This window comes from Nelumbo nucifera, chromosome 1 (genome assembly GCF_055504915.1).
Source record: "Nelumbo nucifera cultivar China Antique chromosome 1, China Antique-T2T, whole genome shotgun sequence".
Lineage (NCBI taxonomy): Eukaryota > Viridiplantae > Streptophyta > Magnoliopsida > Proteales > Nelumbonaceae > Nelumbo > Nelumbo nucifera.
The window spans coordinates 67,089,845-67,107,991 of record NC_142649.1 but is presented as its reverse complement, the minus strand read 5'-3'; the positions used below and the strand labels follow the sequence as shown (position 1 = coordinate 67,107,991).

The 18,147-nt window shown below is 37.9% G+C and overlaps 2 long non-coding RNA genes across 6 annotated transcripts; one reads left to right on the top strand and one right to left on the bottom strand.

The window, feature by feature from the left end:
- Nucleotides 1-6,518: 6,518 nt before the first annotated feature.
- LOC104594414 (uncharacterized) lies at nt 6,519-11,270 on the bottom strand. The gene is made up of 3 exons (XR_002022528.2): nt 10,704-11,270; nt 7,814-8,121; nt 6,519-7,709 (listed from the first exon to the last, which is right to left on the bottom strand). It is a non-coding gene; the product is annotated as an uncharacterized LOC104594414 (long non-coding RNA).
- Nucleotides 11,271-11,291: 21 nt separating this feature from the next.
- LOC104594155 (uncharacterized) lies at nt 11,292-16,510 on the top strand. Of its 5 annotated transcripts, none has more exons than XR_016084207.1 (4): nt 11,292-12,114; nt 13,239-13,454; nt 13,813-15,235; nt 15,944-16,510. It is a non-coding gene; the product is annotated as an uncharacterized LOC104594155 (long non-coding RNA). The 5 variants fall into 5 exon arrangements; XR_016084209.1 differs by lacking the exon at nt 11,292-12,114 and adding an exon at nt 12,121-12,943; XR_734695.2 differs by lacking the exon at nt 11,292-12,114 and adding an exon at nt 13,568-13,683 and having other exon boundaries at nt 12,121-13,454.
- The last annotated feature ends 1,637 nt before the right edge of the window (nt 16,511-18,147 follow it).

Sequence of the window (18,147 nt, the reverse complement as noted above, 5' to 3'; positions counted from 1 at the left end):
CTCAGACAGAGACAGATGCCACGGAGCGCTGTGACCTGTGACTCTGTGAGGAGGTCAGGGATGTTTTCATTGAGAGCCACGCAGCAGCGTCGTCGCTTTAGTATTCTCAGCACCATCAGCAGAATAAGCTTACTAGCCGAAACCTGAGTGCAAGAAAAAGAGATAGAGAGAGAGAGAGAGAGGGAGCAGTTGGGCTTGGACACATCTGCGCTTGCATATCATCTCTGCCGAATGCTGACCATGTTTTCCCATGCATCCGCAGCTGCAGATCCGCTTCTGATCATCAAAGCATTGAAGCTAAGATTGAACCAATTTGGAGGATCGGGGTCCATAATCCAATTGACCAATTATGATTTTATGAGATTATGTAGCATGATCATTACCTCGATGAGTATGATTCCATCTAAGAATGCAAAGCTGCTGCTTTGTTAAATGTTAATGATTATTCAGGATTTGCCTAGTAGTGGGTATTTATTCATTTCTAGCTTTTCAAGAGAGAATCAGCAAATGCTCTCACCTCAGTTCAGGCATCTTTGGAAAAATCCAAAAATTTTTTATTAGTTGATGGGAAAAGTAAACTAACAGAGCGAAGCAAGGCATATTGGAGTATTCCTTCGCCAAAGACATCAAATATTTTGCAATTTTCAAGCCAAATGAGAATGAGAGTCATGAGGTCTAGGGATTACCTGCCAACAAAATAAATTCCAACATCCTCCCAACATCATATGACACCACACATCACATACATGGTGGGTCCCACTTTGATGGTGGGCCCCTGTTTCATGGTAAGATATGTGATACCAGATCATGTTGGGAGAGTGTTGGAACATGTTTTATTGGCATGTGATCCCAACTTGACTTAGGATCCGTTTGATTTGCATTTGGAATCGAATGGGAATTGGAATTAGGATTGCCTGGAATGGATTCTCATTTCTAAGGGAGGGGGAGGGAATCGCCATTCCCTCAAACCGGGGAATACCATTCCACAGGAATGGGAATTGGGTTTCTGATTCCACCCAAGCAAATCAAATGGACCATTCTGATTCTATTTTTAGACCCTTATTCCTGCAAATCAAATGGATCCTTAATGTCTAAGTACCCATTTGGAGGGCTTCTAGGATGCAACTAGAATGGTCATTCCCTCAGGCCTCAGCTGGGTTCCATACAAACATGTCATAAGTTGTGTTTGGTAAAAATCTGAAAGTCCAAACCAGTGTTCCAAATGCCACTTTAGCAACTAGAATATGAAGCTACTCTCATTAATTTATCTAAAATATATATGCTCAACATGAGCTGCTTCTTTGTAGAATCTCAATTCAAACATAGAAGCCTCCTAAATGGGGCCTTGGTATAATTCATTTGTAGCTTTCCAATTAATTAAAGCCAAATCATTTCTAGACTACTTGCCTCCTTATACAAAATTTCAGTGAAGTTAATCTAATGAATCACAAACCTCTTTCCCAATGTTGGCAAGCAAATCACTAAGCTTGTTTCCTTCATGTAAAGCATGCCTGAACTGGGTAGTGAAATCTCTATTTAATTTCTAAAGATTCCAGGTATCTTCAATTATATTATGGAAAATCTAGGGACTCGGACTCTTTTGAAAGAGTTAATCTACCAACTATAGAACTAAATCTTAATTCTAGAGAGACAGATAGTACTCTTATCAATATTTATGAATATATAAATTTTATAAATAATCCTATCCTGAACTTAAGATGACCAAAATATTAACTTTCTGTACGAAATTAATTTGCTCCTAGTAATTGGTGTTCTAAGATATATTTATCAGAACACTCAAAACCTAGAACTTGAAGAACTAAATCTTAATTCTAGAGAGACAAATAATATTCTTATCAATATTTATGAATATGAATTTTAGAAATTAATTTCTTTTTTAAAAAAATTATATATATATATATGCACTAAAAAGAGAATATTACTAGATGTTAAAATTTAAAATAGATACAATTGTGACAACCAAGTAGACATGGTCTAATGGTGGACATGTTGTTACCTATTGATGTAGGTTCAGGTCTTATTTGTAGCCTTTTTATTAAGCATGCTAATAAATAGGAAGTGGTGAATTGAAGTTTGTAGATGATATGATACTTTTCTAGGAAGGAGGGGATCTGATAATTAGATTAGGAATCTGAAACTTGCAATACAACTTTTTTGAACAAATGACCAATCTAAAAGTGAATTTTGAGAAAAGTTGTATAATGGGAATCAGCATGGGGAAAGGGAGATACTTGAGAATGCATACATTTTAGAATGTGTAATATCTAATTGGCCTCTGAATTACTTAGGTCATCCCTTAGGGGTTAATCCTCAAAAGGGAAGTTTATGGGTTCCAATCATGGAGATATTTGAAAAGGGACTCGCCTCTTGGAAGAAAAATTACTTATCTCTTGGAGGAAGAATCACCCTAATTAGGACTATACTAGTTAACTTGCGTGTTTATTTTTATGTCGATTTTTAAAATCCCAATAGGGATGACTAGCAAATTGGAAAAATTAATGAAAGACTTTCTTTGGGAATCAATGAAGGAGAAAAAGGATCACAGGGTCAGGTGGGTGGTAGTGAGTAGAAGTAAGAACTTTGGAGGTCTTGTCATTGAGAATGTTAGTAAGAGAAACTTGGCTCTATTAGGAAAGTGGTTGTGGAGGTTCCCCCTAGAAAAAGTAAAGTTGTGGGCTAAGGCAATAGCTAGTATTCATGGGCCTATAGATAATGGATGAGATTTTGGGATTCTCGCTAGGACTGTAAAAGCTTTACCTTAGAAAGTAATCCAAGCTATTTTGCCTTTGTTTTCACCCTGGATTAGGTATGACCTACACTTAGGTAATCTCGTCAAGTTTTGGGGAACAAGTTTGTGTTGAAGATTCCCCTTTGAAAAACTAATTTCTAAGTCTATTTTCCATTTCTAACTTAAAAAATGAACCTATTTCCACTTTCCTTGGACCCTCTAACTTGACTTTTGGGTTTGGATGGAACTTAGGTTTGTGAGGAGTTATTAGAGACACAGAATTAGACAATACTTTGGCTCTTTTGGGCTTGATGGGATTTTCTCGGACCCCACAAAGATAGATAACAGAATTTGGATACCTTTTCCTTCAGGTTCCTTCACTTGTGTCTTCTTCTTTAAAGCCCTAACTCAACCAATTGACCCTTTTGGTTTGTCATCCCTATTAAAGAAATTTGGTGTCGACCTATCTCTCCAAGGGTTGGGGGTTTTTGTTAGGAAGCTTTTCTGGAAAGATTCAGCACAGATTATTTGCTTCAAAGAAAGAGACCCAGTAGATGTTTATCTCCTCATTGGTGTGTTCTTATAAGGTTGATGGTGAGTTTGGTTACTACTTATCAATATCCTACCAATTTGTAAAAGCATTTGGAAATGATTCATTTCTTTGTTTGGGTGCAAATGGAATCTCCTATAGGATGTGTAAAGCTTCTTTGCTTCTTCTTTGGAAATGATTCATCTCCTTTTTGATAAGGAGAGAAGCTTAGAAAATGTGTTAGAAGCGATCCATATAAGGGTAATACATTGGTTGAAATCTTTGGAGTTGTTTACGAACTTCTCAGTGGATGATTTACTATGAAGTTGGAAAGACATTGTGAATTCAGTCCAAGGCCCTCTAGCATTGGGGGAGTTCTAAGGAATGAACAAAGGAATGTAATAATTATGTTTTCTGGCCCAATTGGAGTGAGAGGCTCTCTTAGGGCTGAGGTAATGGCAGCATTGAAAGGGGTAACAAGAGCTAAGGACCTGAATATCAATAAGTTGGTCATAGAAGGAGATACTAAGAATAGTGGGCTGGTTAAGGGAATGCAAGAATGGGCTTTGGAATTACAACAACAAAAAGATAAAGCTTAAGTAGCTAACAAAGGAAATTGATGTAAAATATACTTGGGTAAAGAGAAGAGCAAATTCCTTTACAGATGGGTTAGCTAGGCAAGGGGTGAATAGGGATTTTGCCTTCTAGGCTCACTTGTAATTGTTTTTTCTTTCTTTTTGGGTGTCTTTATATTCACCATTGGAGAATTAAGATAGTTTATCTCCTCTCCCTTGTATTTTAAGCTTTTATATTGATGAATTGTTCTTGTTATTGATAAAAAAAATATAAAGGAAGTGATGAAGTTAAACAAGGAAATTAATAAGGAGCCTAAAACAAACGTAACAAACAAATTGAATGTATCAACCAATATAAAAACAATATAGACAGATATTGTGCTTGTATTAAGCGATATTGTGAATACAAGTGGAATAATGTTGAGTTTTAGCCATTCCTCCCATGTTGTGCATCTATTAGACTTGTTCATAGACTGGGTAGCTTGAAGGGCTATCCCGGCTTGGCCCATTCTAAGTCGAGCTTGGTCATAATTTTAGACCCGCAAGATCGGGCTCGGGCCTAAAACACTAGGCCTGACTTTTTTCGGGCCTAAAACACTAGTCGAGCTTGGTCCCAGCTTGAAACTAAGCCTGACTTGATACTATATATTAAATAATAAAAAATATATTTTATTTAATAAAAAATATATACAATGTTTTTTCTTTGGTCTTCTCTTTTCTTTTTCAAGTAATGGTGAGATGTTTATTATTTTTGAGTTTTGAAAGTTTTTAATATAAATAAAACATTTTTTAATTGAATAAAAAAAAGAAAAGAATTTTTGTTTAGGGGTTATATGAGGACCGGGCTCTTGCTCAAGCCTGAATATATTCTTTTGATACATATACAAAGCCCGGCCCATAAACAGGTCTAGTACCACTGGAAGTTGTTATGTATCAATTGATATGTACCGATACTTCAAACCATGACCATAATTGAACATTTATTCGAGCTTGCAAATTTGGCTAATGCCTCATAATAGTTCAGATCTGCTCCTCATAGAGCACTCCACACACTGGCCTCACATCATGTATCAACCGCACATTGAAAATATCTTCCTTACTTGCATGTTATCATTCATGGGAGATGTCCCCTATACACGATGGGATGGGATGTAGCTGTGAGGAGCATATACCAATTTGGTTTTACAATCTGAAATAGAGAATTTTTAAAGAAATAGGCAACCATTGGCCAATTGAAGATGTAAAATAAATGTCTAGACAATTCAAAGCTAATTCTTTTTTGGATTTATTTGGAAACTGGTGTATTATTCTAGCAAGGGTCTCAATAAAAGTGATAAAGAAATGGGCAGAGGGTCTGTCCACCTAATCCCATTTGAAGGGGTGAATGGCTTGAAGGGAATTCCACTAATGAAGATTTAGAAAGAGATAATTGAGCTACACTATATTATCCATTCTTGTCATTTCTGAGAAAAGCCAAATTTATCCATAACTACTTTAATAGAAGACCATTCCAACATATTAATATTATAAACCTTTTCCATGTCTAATTTTGGCACATGTCCAACCAAAGGTTGCTTTCATCTTCTTGAAATTAGAGAAAAATTCATAGATAATTAAGATGTTATCCAATAAATTTTCTTTTAGGAACATTGCGATCCATTCCTAAAGATCGACTTTGGAAATATCGTTTTATTACATGTTTTCTAAACCTATTTTTGTATTTTTTTTTTTTTTACATAAAGGTGAATCAATTAGGTTGCTTAGTTGAAACTTGACCTACTAGATGATGAGCTTCAATTTGGTTTTAATATTAATTCTGTTTAGGCATTTGGTATAATTGTGTTTTATGGTGTTGCTGATTTGCCTCAACAGCAATAAGGGATGGGGCAGAGCAAGGTTATGAGGCCCACTGAGGCACTGACCATACGGCGTTGAGCCTGCAGTTTAGTGGGTTTAATTCTACACGTAGGGTGTTAATTGAATTGGATTTGGTCCAATCCGATTCGGTCCATTGTGAGTTTATTATAAATGGATCAGGTCCAATTTGATCCAATAAATGTTCTGGACCAATTTGGACTGGTCCAATTCAATGTCTGGACCGTCCAATCTGTTCAAATTCATTTTGATTTGGATTGGTTTCAACTCAAATCCGGTCCATTGACACATATATTCTTATCTTATATCAATGGACCGTATATTGGCTTAATCCAATCCAATCCAATCCATTATAAATTTGTTACAGACGGACCAAGTCCAATCCAATCTAATAAATATTTTGAACCGAATTGATCCAATCCAATATGTCTTGTTGGTCCGTCCAATCCATCCAAATTGATTTTGGATTGGACGGGGTCCAACCCAAAACCGGTCCATTGACACCCTTACCTACATCTCCTATTTGGAAGGGTGCCAAGGGACCATCTCAACAATTGGGTTATCCCTAAATCCAAACCCTGTAAGGTATGTATACAAGTATTAGACCCAGAACCAACCCTATCGTTAACCAGGTTATAACTTTAACCCATTAAAACCCAATTATACTTGACAAGCATTTGCTTTAGTATTTTGACAATAAAATTGGTAATTCGCATGCCCTCTCTTATCAAAATATATCCCAAAAATGATAAATTTTAGACATCTTATATTAATTTATTGTAGGTAAGAAATATGCATAAAAGATGAAAACATATTTACCATAGATAGGTGCAATGGCAAAATTTCTAGATGACAAGCATGAGAAGGTGAGTTCAATGAATCCTGAGAGCGTACAAAAAATTGGCAAGGGTTAGGTCCATATCCATTCCACCTATCAAGACCCCAAGACTGGCATGAGAAGGTGAGTTCAATGAATCCCTTTGTATAACAAGAGTCAGGATTTGCTGCACTAATCCTGTACTTCCTATTCAGTCTGTAACAAGGTAATCTCAAATAAAAGTGCAGCAGGTTCCGACTCATCTAACATATAGTTAATTTTGGTTGGAATCTTGGTCAGAATAGGTAAAAGTAAAACCAATCCCAATCTCATAATAATGGTAACTCAAAATGTAGACCCATGCTCAGTGTAACAGGGTCGGGTCAGTTCAGGTTTTGTTGGGTTGACACTGAACATTGACAGTTAGGGGTGCTTCCGGTATGGTTAATCATTGATTTGGTTCGTCAGTTTTTTGTTTTTTTATTATTTACAAAATTTATTATAGAAAAATCTATAAATCTATAATAAAATATTAGATATATATTATAATATTTTAAATAATAAATAATATATTATAAATTTATATATATATATAATGCATATTTATTAATTTATAATGTATAAAAAATATAAAATATATATAAATATACATAAAATATATATAAATATATGCATACCAATCAGTTCGGTTAACTGCCGGTTTTCCATTTTGGTTAACCAAAATTGAACCGGTACCTTTGGTTTTTTTAAATATTGAACCGAAACCAAACCGACCAGTTTGGTTAACCGAATTTCAGTCCGGTTTCGACCAGTTCAGCTTTTTGGTTTTCTTCCTCACCCCTATTTAAAGCCAAGCCAATACTGGAAATGTCTTTCACGGGAAGGGATACATGGACGGATAAACCACAAACCAAAACTGGACATGCCTTTCATGGGAACTACCTTATCTTTTAGGGTACTGAACTCAAAAGTTCCACACTTCCACCCCGCCCTGTTTGCTACTTTTCACCCTTTAGAAATTTGAACATGGGGCGAAGATTGTCAGCAGGCCAGCAGCTAAGATCGTTCACTGTGGTAGCTTTGGGTTGCAACTTTATGCTGTTGCAGTGTACACCTTGTACTCTCATGCCTTTTGTTGCCCTTGCTTCAGTCGTATCTATATTACTATTGACAGGAATACAACGAAAATGGTCACAAACAAATAAATGCTAACTCAGAAAAAAAAAGAAAAAGAAAAACAAGAGCATTACGTGAACAAGGACACCCACCCATACAGGAAACAGAAAGATAGTGAAGGCTAGGAGAACAGCTTTCATGGAGGCCATAATGGATCTGTGGATGATGAGGTGGAAGCCTACAGAGGGAGGGGAAGTCCTTTACTTTCCTGGCTTAATTCCATTTTCTCTACCAATCCAGCTTGGCTGCCTTTGGGTCTGTCAACAGTGTCTTCTGAAATGATTGTGAGAACCCTGTGGCAATAATTGTCACTTGAATCTTGCCACTGTAACGATCATCATTCATCAACAACAGTGCCAAATATTATGTTGGCAGAAGGATCAGCCAAACTAGTAACAACCTGCAAAATTAATCTGTGATAAGGAAACTAACAAGGTAATTCCATTCCAAAAAACTGAGATGATTTTTTTTTTTTGCCAGAGGAAAAAGCAGAGAACAGAAAATCCTCAAAACTCGCTTGAATTCCTTTACAAACTCCTATTCTCGACCAGGGTAAATCCTTGATACAGAAAATTTTTAAACTTTTCAATGTATCATAACTTGAAAGTCATGACTGGAGCCACCTCTTTCTAATCTATGTATTTCATTCCTAACCAAGATTAGCTTTTTCTATTTCTATTGCAGATGACTGGTTCAACAGTTACAATATCCTGAGTCCTGACTAAGAGAATTTCTCATGTACCCACTAAGTTGCATAGTAATAATGACATAAATTTCATTAAAGACAAATGCTAGCATCACTGTTAAGGAACATCATAGACCTAAATATCACCAAAGACAAAATGTAAACTGTGAATTTTGTGCATATATATAGGTTGTGGGTGTTTAGTTTTGCTATTTTGTGATGCAGGGCTCCTTAGAGGACAGGGCCTACGAAGTTAGCATTTGTCTTCATTTAGAAGTACAATATGAGTCTTGAATCTGCATGGAACAGGCTAACTACTTAACTAGCAGTATGCTTTTTATAACTATGGTCAAAACAAGTACCCTTTTTTCTTTCACAAGCACCCATGTATTTGTTTTCTGCTATCAGATGTTGGACACTTCTTCCTGTAGCCAGACATTTGTTCACAAGACACCCATATCAAGACAAGTCTCGCGCACAACCAGGCACATATAAACATTTTTACCTTTATTTACTTATAAAATCAAATGTACATAAAGGTGTGATACACATTTTAATTATGATAAGTGTTGCCAATGCAGTGATGTGGTGATTAATCGATTTGGCCTCCCTAGATTCTGTCTAGTCAACACCTGCAGTGGTTCAGCCCCTTTGGACACATGCAGCACAACAAAGAGTAAAATTGAATTTCGATGGAAGCTCATTGGGAAACCCAGGGCCCTTGGAGGAGTTTTCAGGGATGGGGAAGGCAGGATGCAAGCACTTTATTCTGGGCCAATAGGTGTGGGAGATTCCTTAAGGGCTGAAGTTATGTCTCTACTTCAAGGTATGAGCTTGGCCAAGCAATGGGGATATCAAAACCTTGAGGTAGAGGGAGACTCTAAACTTCTAATAGGATGGCTGCAGACAAAAAGCTTGGGCGTATGGACCCTTAGACAACAGATGGGGGAAATACTTTGCCTAGCAAGGGAAGTGGGAGTAATTTTCAAATGGGCGAGGAGATCAGACAATTCTGTGGGCTGACAATTTGGCAAAGCAGGGGACTCTCAGGGAAAGCTTGGTTTGGGCTGCATTGTAAGATTTGAGATTTGTATGGGGTCAACACTCATGCTCTGAGTGGTTGACACTATTGTATTTAACTGTTATTTTAATGAAAGTTACCATTTCCAATAAAAAAATGTAGTTTAATAGTCTTTTAATTAACAACATAAAAAAAGGAAAAAAGGCAGGCTAGAACTCTGTGGTTGTGGCAATTCCATACAATCACACTGCTGTCTTATTTGTATTTTACATACCATCACTCAGCCATGTACCAATATTAAAGCAACAAGTATGCCTATAACAAAATAAAGACACGTGGTATTATTTTACATCATCAGAGTGGAAGGTCAATGTTTTAAAACCAAGCCTGGAGGTTGTACCATTTTCTTGCCTGTGTCAACAGGTCGACCCATGATGACATGGTAACCCACTGAGTGGGTCACTACAACAGGTCATTGACTAGGTTGATGGGTTCTGTAACATAGTGGGTTAAAGGTTGACCCAAACCATGATTGTGACCAATCACTGGTTTGACTGTTTGGGTCAACAACAGGTTGGGAACACTATTGAATACAAGAAAATGAAAATTTACATAATTTTGGGGTTAACTAGGTCAACTAGTTGTTAAATAACCTGGTTAATCTAGTGGATGCTCAGTTTCCCTAGGCAACCACATGAACACTGACTAACTAGTTAGTGATGCAGTTAACTAGTTAACACTTTGACAACACTGATTTTGAACTGTTACGTTGTCCTTTTTTCTCAAATTTAGTGAAGTACAGAGTTAACAAGCACATATGCATGCATATTGCCAACTTCCATAGAGGGGTGCAACTGGTGTTAGGTGGGGTTGAGCATTTGTTGAATTTTGAATTGGCCTGGGCATGATGCTCTTCATATTGAGAAACCTGATTTGCATCCTTAGTTGTGTATATATGCATGTGTATAGCCTAGTCTACTTTTCTAGATTCTGGGGGCTTGTTATGTCTGATACCAATGAATTCCAAAAGGAGAATCTCATGTCTATGTCAACAGATCACATCTTTTCTGTAATATGTAACAGAAAATAATGCTAGATATCTATTCTGAGTCTTTGGTTTCTGGGGCAAATTTTCAAGCACTATATTCATAGCAATTCAAATGCTATATCTGCACTTATAATTGAAAGAGTTGCAAATAACTCAAGACTTGGAATTTTATCAATCAGACGATAAATAACAAAAAGGAGAAGATAATAGTAAATGTTTTCTTAGCACCTGAGACACTTGATTTACTTCTTAAAAGGTTATGTCCTTCCCTCAAGTAAATATTATATACAACTCCAGTGGCGGATTGGATTGATGATCCAATCAAAGGAGCCAAATTCCTCGCTCAGCTGCTTCTTTTGCACGGTTCTTGCTGGAAGAAACCCTTACACCAAGCATTGCAGTTCCAGATTCTTTTATAACTGCCTTGACATCTGCAAAATCCACATTAACAGTCCAGGTATCTGCAAAATAAGGGAAACAACTTTCCAACATATACAGAATAGACAAGGAACAGTCTTTAAGATGACATTTTTTTCACAAATCATTCACGGTGATGGAAATCCCCTGTACTCGTCGTAAAACATCATCTGCCAGGAGAAAGGCATCCTGAAGGGGTGTCTGTTCATCAGCAATATCCAACAAACGGTCGTTTGAAATCACTATAAGAGTATCAACATTTTGTTGTAATTTCTCAATAGCCTCCAATGCCTGAATACGAAGCAAGTGAAAAGAAATGTTGGGATATCTAAAGAAATTGGAATAATTTTTTCTTAAACTATCCTTATAGTTTAGCTAATTGAGTAAGTATATCCTTACTGTTTTTGACAATTGACTAATACTTCCCTTCTCGTTAGCCCTTGCTAACAGAATCTCATTCATTCCTCCCATTCTATCTATCACTCTTTCTCACCCTCTTCCTTTACATTCTTCTTTCTCCCTTCGTCTAGCCATCGTTCATCGTTTTCTCAATGACAACAGAGAAGCCACAGTGGCGGCGGTACTTTCTCAACGTTCTCACCCACCTCCAACGTACATCTCGCCAGTTTTTTGACCCCTATTTCCACCACCATCACTTTTATCCTTCTCTTCATCATTTTCGGACTCCCACAACCATCCATCGACCCCCTGCCCCTTGTTCTTTTGCCGGTGTTGCAGAGCAATAGCTATCGTTTGTGATTTGATCCATTCAGGAGCAAAGAAACCAACGGCGGGATCATTCCGGAAGAACCAATTGAAACCTTGTTATCTTCAATTAATGAGAAGCTGAGTAGAGGCTTTATGCCTCTAACATTCTGTTCCGTACACTGCTCGCGTATAGTTGGAGAAGCGTTGGTATTGAGAACTCTTTCCCTTTCACCGACCCATCTTCGACCGCTCCAACCAAAACTGCAATTCCTCCTTCTTCGACTAAGCGGTTTTGCCCTCTGAAATTGTAGCTGCACAACCACTGAGAAAATCACTACATCACAGCTAATTATTAGTTAGCGAGCCTCCTCAAAATCTAACCATGATTCATCTCCTCTCTCTCTCTCTCTCTCTCTGGCTCAGCTCCAGTGAGATTCTTAGCAGGCATTGATTGAACCTGAGCTAAGTATGCTGGTTTTGGAGATTCGAAAAGCCTAGATTACTCCATTACCAAGTATTGCCAATGGAGCTTGAACCTGAGCTTTCCATTTACAATTTTTTTTTTTTTAATTTACTATCTATCGCATTATTAGATCTTTCTTGTGCCATAGTTTATTTTCTATTCCTTGCTTGTTGTTGATTCTGTTAGTGGTCTCTATTTGATAAAGTGGGAGATCTATAGGTTCTTATGGTTATCTTGTAGGGTATGCTTTGAATGGGGTTTGTTTGTGGCATCCAAAGCGTGGTTTCCTGTTGGACGTTTTCTTTTATGTCCTGCCTGACTTGTAGCTAAGATGCTCAGAACTACCATCGCCTTCTCTGTCAAACTGCTCCCCTACTCTGAAATTAAGTCCACTAACGGTTTCACAGCTCTTGCATTAATGCCCCTCTCTTTGTTCTATTTCATAGACAGAGCTTGTAGAGCGTTGTGAGCGCGTCTTTCTTCCCTCGATTTGATCCATTCAGGAGCAAAGAAACCAACGGTGAGATCACTTAGGAAGCACCGATTGAAACCTTGTTTTCTTTGATTAACGAGAGGCTAAGTAGAGCACATGCGGGATGCGGCGTTTTTGACACCTCTATACCGGGTTTTCAAAACACAAACCAGAGGCTTTTTGGCTCTGGCATTCTGGCATTCGTGATGGGGGACTTATTCCCTTTGTAGAGAGAGAGATTTAACAAAGTACTTACCGGTGCTCTTGTTGGAGGTGGTGACGAAGCTTTTGTTGAACCGATTTTTGAGAGAGCATTAAACAGGTCACAAGAAGCGTATCTCCCCTTTCGCTAAATGGAATTTTAGCGTTCAACACTGTAGTTGAACAGTTTCTCCGTCTCTCACAAATGTGTGTCTCGTTCTTCTCACCATTTTTTCTTTTGTCTCAAACAGTTCGTACGTATACCTGTTGCATGACAGATATTCTTTCCATCCTCTCTTTAGATTAGTCTCATTCTTCTCACCATTTTTCTTTCTTTCCATCCCTTAATCCCCTGTTTTTCTCTCTCCCTCCGTATCGTCACCGCCCCCCTCAGAGCGGTAGATAAGACCATCCCTTCTTCCCCCTGTTTTTCTAGAGACTGAGATTGAGGACGATATGCGTTATAAGCTGTCTCTCTCATGAAGATGTATCGCTCATGCAGGAACACTGGCATCGCCTCTCCGCAGGTGTAGAATGTCGTCGACATGGCGAAGGCAAAGAATCCCAGTCGCTCTTGGATGCCGAGAGTTGTCTACATGCCAGAATATGGTAGCCAAGATGATACCAGTTACCAAAACTGCTCCTAAACGGACCCCAACCATTTGGACCTGAGCTCCTGCAGCAATTTGGAATGTATCTTCTTCCTGTTCTGATACAGGTTAGTTGCTCCAAGGGTTTTATTTTGTGCTAAGAGGCTTTAACCGGTCCCTTCAATTAAATAGATAATAGAGTTCATACTTTTTATTATTTTACTCCCCTTTTGCTGATCAGATCTATCGATCTAGTATGAGTGGTCCGGTTTGCCACAAATGTTTGTAAAATTGATGTATTTTAGCACAGCTAGCAGATATGATTCAGTCTTTACTAAGTGTAACAAACATATCAAGGTACTTGCATTATTTTACTCTTTCTTACATTGATTTATTCTTCGTGTAAATATTATTCAGTTTGCAATTTTTTTTTTCATGCATATTTAAGAAGTTTATTTTTTGGTTATCTATTGTTTGGTCTCCCAGTTTCTTAGCTGGTGTTTTAGCGTGGAAAGATCCACAAGTATTGATTCCTGCCCTTCAGATAGCAGAGACTCTTATGGAAAAGCTTCCTGAAACATTTTCCAAGATGTTTGTGAGAGAGGGGGTGGTTCATGCTGTAGATACACTTAAATTAACTGATTCTTCAAAGTACAGCTATTGTCCAATCATCTTCTGTTGAAAAAGATAATGATTATGTACCTGGAACATCATCACGTTTCAGGTGCTATCAGCAAGCAGTGGTTGTTCAAATGCAGATGTAAATCCCTTGGAAGAATCAAAAAGTGTTATACCTGGCAATGTTGGTTCACCGCCAGCATCAGTAGAAATCCCAACTGTTAATTCTAGCTTCGCACAACCGTAAGTGTTTGTGCAAAAGCTTTTAAAGATAAATATTTTTCAGCAGATAGCAAGGCAGCTGAAGTCGGTGTAACTGATGACCTATGCTTGAAAAACCTATGTTCGAAGTTGAATGCTTGTGTTGATGATCAAAAGACTAAATCAAAGGGTAAATTAAAGGCTTCTGGCCCTCGCCTAGCTGACCTTTCAGCTAATACAGAGGAACACTTGATTGGAGTGATATCTGAGATGCTAGCAGAACTGAGTAAAGGAGATGGTGTTTCCACATTTGAGTTCATTGGTAGTGGAGTTGTTGCAGCTTTGCTGAACTACTTTTCTTGTGGAACCTTTTCCAAGGAGAGAATATCAGAAACTAATTTGCCTAGGTCTCGACAACAAGCACTTAAAAGATTCAAGTCTTTTATTTCTGTTGCTCTTCCTGCTGGTGTTAATGAAGGGAATGAAACTCCTATGACTGTCTTGGTTCAGAAGCTTCAAAATTCCCTGTCTTCTTTGGAGCGTTTTCCAGTTGTACCGAGCCATTCCTCTAGGTCATCCAGTGGAAGTGCACATCTCTCATCAGGGCTGAGTGCATTAACTCAGCCATTCAAGCTACGTCTTTGTAGAGCTCAAGGAGACAAATCTCTTCGTGATTATTCATCAAACATTGTGTTGATTGATCCCCTTGCAAGTTTAGCTGCTGTAGAAGAATTTCTTTGGCCATGAGTTCAGCGAGGTGAACCTGCACAGAAACCCTTGGCATCTTCAGGAAATTCTGAGCCTGGTACAACACTTGCAGGAGCTGGTGCTTCATCACCATCACCATCTACACCTTCTTCCACTCGTCGCCATTCCACCAGATCCAGACCATCGGTGACTATTGGAGGTGCATCTAGGAAGGACCAGGCTCAAGATAGTAATGCAAGCTCTTCAAAAGGAAAGGGCAAAGCTGTTCTGAAATCTGCTCCAGATGAGAAGAGGACCTCAAACAAGAAATGCTGCACGCAGAAGAGCAGCTTCAGACAAAGATGCCCAAATGAAACCTGCCCATGAGGACTCTAGCTCTGAGGTATGACCATAGTAACTCAAATATCCAGATAATCGTTAAGCATTCTGGGTGTTGTACTTGTACTTGATGTTTTGTTTCCCATTACTGTAATATCCACATCATTGCATGCACACATATACATATGCAGGATGGAATGTACTGTGGCTATATTGACTCTTGATTGTGTGCTCAACCCATGTTTAGCTCCTTTTTTTATTCTCCTTGTATATTTCATACAATTATTCAAATGTAATAGTATATTGCATGTACCGAAAAAAAACGGTTTGCTTATTGCTCAATTATCGGAAAAATGTCTGCTTTTAGCTGAGCTGATGAATCTTGATAATGCCGTGCGTTATGTGGCTGTACACATTTGCTGAACTTGCCTGTAGAATTGTAGCTAGCTAACATATGATAACAGCTTGGTTTGGATTTTTCATATCTTCCTGAGGAAAAAATTTCCACTTCTAATTCCTTCTCAAATTTTGGCTAATTTGGTAACATGTAATCACCAAAACATGAAGTTATTAATATGGGAGAAAAGTTATACCAGTCATTTTTATATGAGTTCATGTAGCACATGGGAATTGATTATTGATTGCATATTCTGGGCATTATGGAAGCATCTGCTATATTATGCACTCATTATACATAAAGTTCTTAAGAGACTTCAATTGCCTTGCTTTACTGTTATCAATGATCTGAACAAATGTTGCTGGATCCTCGCAGTAGCATACTGAGAGCTGTTTTCTTTACTTGACATGGCTGAAATCAACATAGTAAAAATGAACTAAGGATGCACTATAGGTGAAGCTGAGGTGACTGGGATGTTGGTTGGTGTGGTAATACTCATCTGGTTGCACAAATGAACTGAAAGACGCCATCGCTGCCAGCATTTCAAGAGGAAAGCTGGTTTCTTACGGTGCTCTCTCTGCCAACGGGAGGTCGTACTACACTCATAACTGCTACAAGGCTAGAGGCCCTGTCCATCCATACACCAGAGGGTGATCTTGCAGGCGATAGCTTTTTAACCGTTTCGGGTTACACGATCCTCATGTCGCCTTCCATCATCTGGGTTTGTTTTCTTTTACCTACGGTTTTATTTATTTTTAGCTGCTGAATAATTTAGGGCTTGGTTCAGTTCCTAAACATTGAATAGAATAACAACGATGGGGAGAGAGAGAGAGGGTATGTAAGGCAATTCGAATAGCTCATCTCAAGGGGAAGGCATTAACATGTTTATGTAAAGAATAAGATTTTTTTTAAGAAGCATATTAACCTTTCTTTAAATTCATATGGGCAGTGCTTTATTACACCATTTCTAAATGTATAATTAATTTCTTTCAAAAACATATTACTGTGATCAATAATTAATTTCTCACTATTTGTGACAAATACTCTTTATATGAAAACACCTCGTGTTGTTTAAAAATTGTTAGAGTTAACTACTATAGGAGTATTTATCACTGTGGGGAGTATAAAAATTTCACACTTCAGAACTTTTTTTCTTACACTCATTAGCCCCTGCAACGCAGGGGCCACCCCGCTAGTTTTAGGAATTTTGAAATAATTACCAGTTTACACGTCAATTAATTAACTAAACAGTAGGGATAGTTTAAGAAATTTGCCCATAAACAAATAATTTAAATAATTTTTTTTTTCTTTTATAGAATAAAAATAAAATTTTATTGATAAAAATAGACAAACTGATTACAACCAGACATGGGTGCTAAGTTAACACCCAATACAACTACAAAAGGACAACAATGACACAAACAAACAAAATGAAAACAATGAACCCCCACTGCAAACGCAGCTAGTCTTCAGCTTCAAATATCTTGTCATACCCATTATTGTCCTCATTCCAAACCTTTCCTCCTTCTCCTAACAACTTCTTCATTCTCTCTTCCCTTTTGCTCTTTTCAAATGTTTTGAAATCTCTTCTAGCAAACTCCTCGCCTCCCCAAAAAAATAGCCCTAAGCTCTTACCAATTCTAACATCCCTGTCGACTAGGCTCTTAATCTCCACTTTGTGCCCCTCCTTTCCAGTTTGTTGAGACAGCCGAACGACTATCACCAACACGACCTACCTCCTTATTTCCTGACCCTGGCCTAACCTCTAGGCCTTCCTAGGACCCGCCCAACCAACCCGTCTTTTAACCTTGAAAAAACTTTTGACACGTGGACAAAAATGAAACTTGTTTGTCTCTTTGGCTTTCTTCACCCCTTCTAGAGATTCAAAGTCTCCTTCCTTGTTCACACTTATTCTCCGACCTAGATCGACAACCTAGGAAATCTCTTTGGCAAGAAGAAATTGATGCATCTAAATGAGTGAAACATCCAAAAAAAGGGGCCTGATTCTCTAAATACTCTCAATTAACCGACCCAAATAAAGAATGATTAGATGGTTAGGATTTGATGCGAGTAATCTCTTGTGAATAGGAAAATCATTGGGTAGAAGTGTAGAACAGATTAACAAGCAAGAAATGGTGGTAAAGAGAGACATCACAATGTCATCTAAACGCTCCCCTTAAAATCTTTGACTAGTAAAGAGAAAGAATATTTTCAACAAACAAAGACACCTTTGCAGTTCAAAGGCAATAATCAACTATATTATCAATAGCATCCTCAGATTAACTAGTAGCTACAAGCACATGCAATCAGGACTTCAGTCATAAGACTCAAGTTTTCAAGGAATAGTATCACCTAAAGGAAACTGTACACCAAAAATCAGATCAGGCGTCCTTAGACCATTCTATTCATGCTTCATATTCAGGGCTTTTTTATAAGCCTTCATACTTAGAACTTTCAAAGTATTTTAATTGAACCCTTCACCATCATCCGAATAACCATTCCAAACATTTTGGATAACAAACTTAGCTGATTTTTGAACCAATTAATCATCAAGGTGGGACCCATTGAATGGTGGGTTG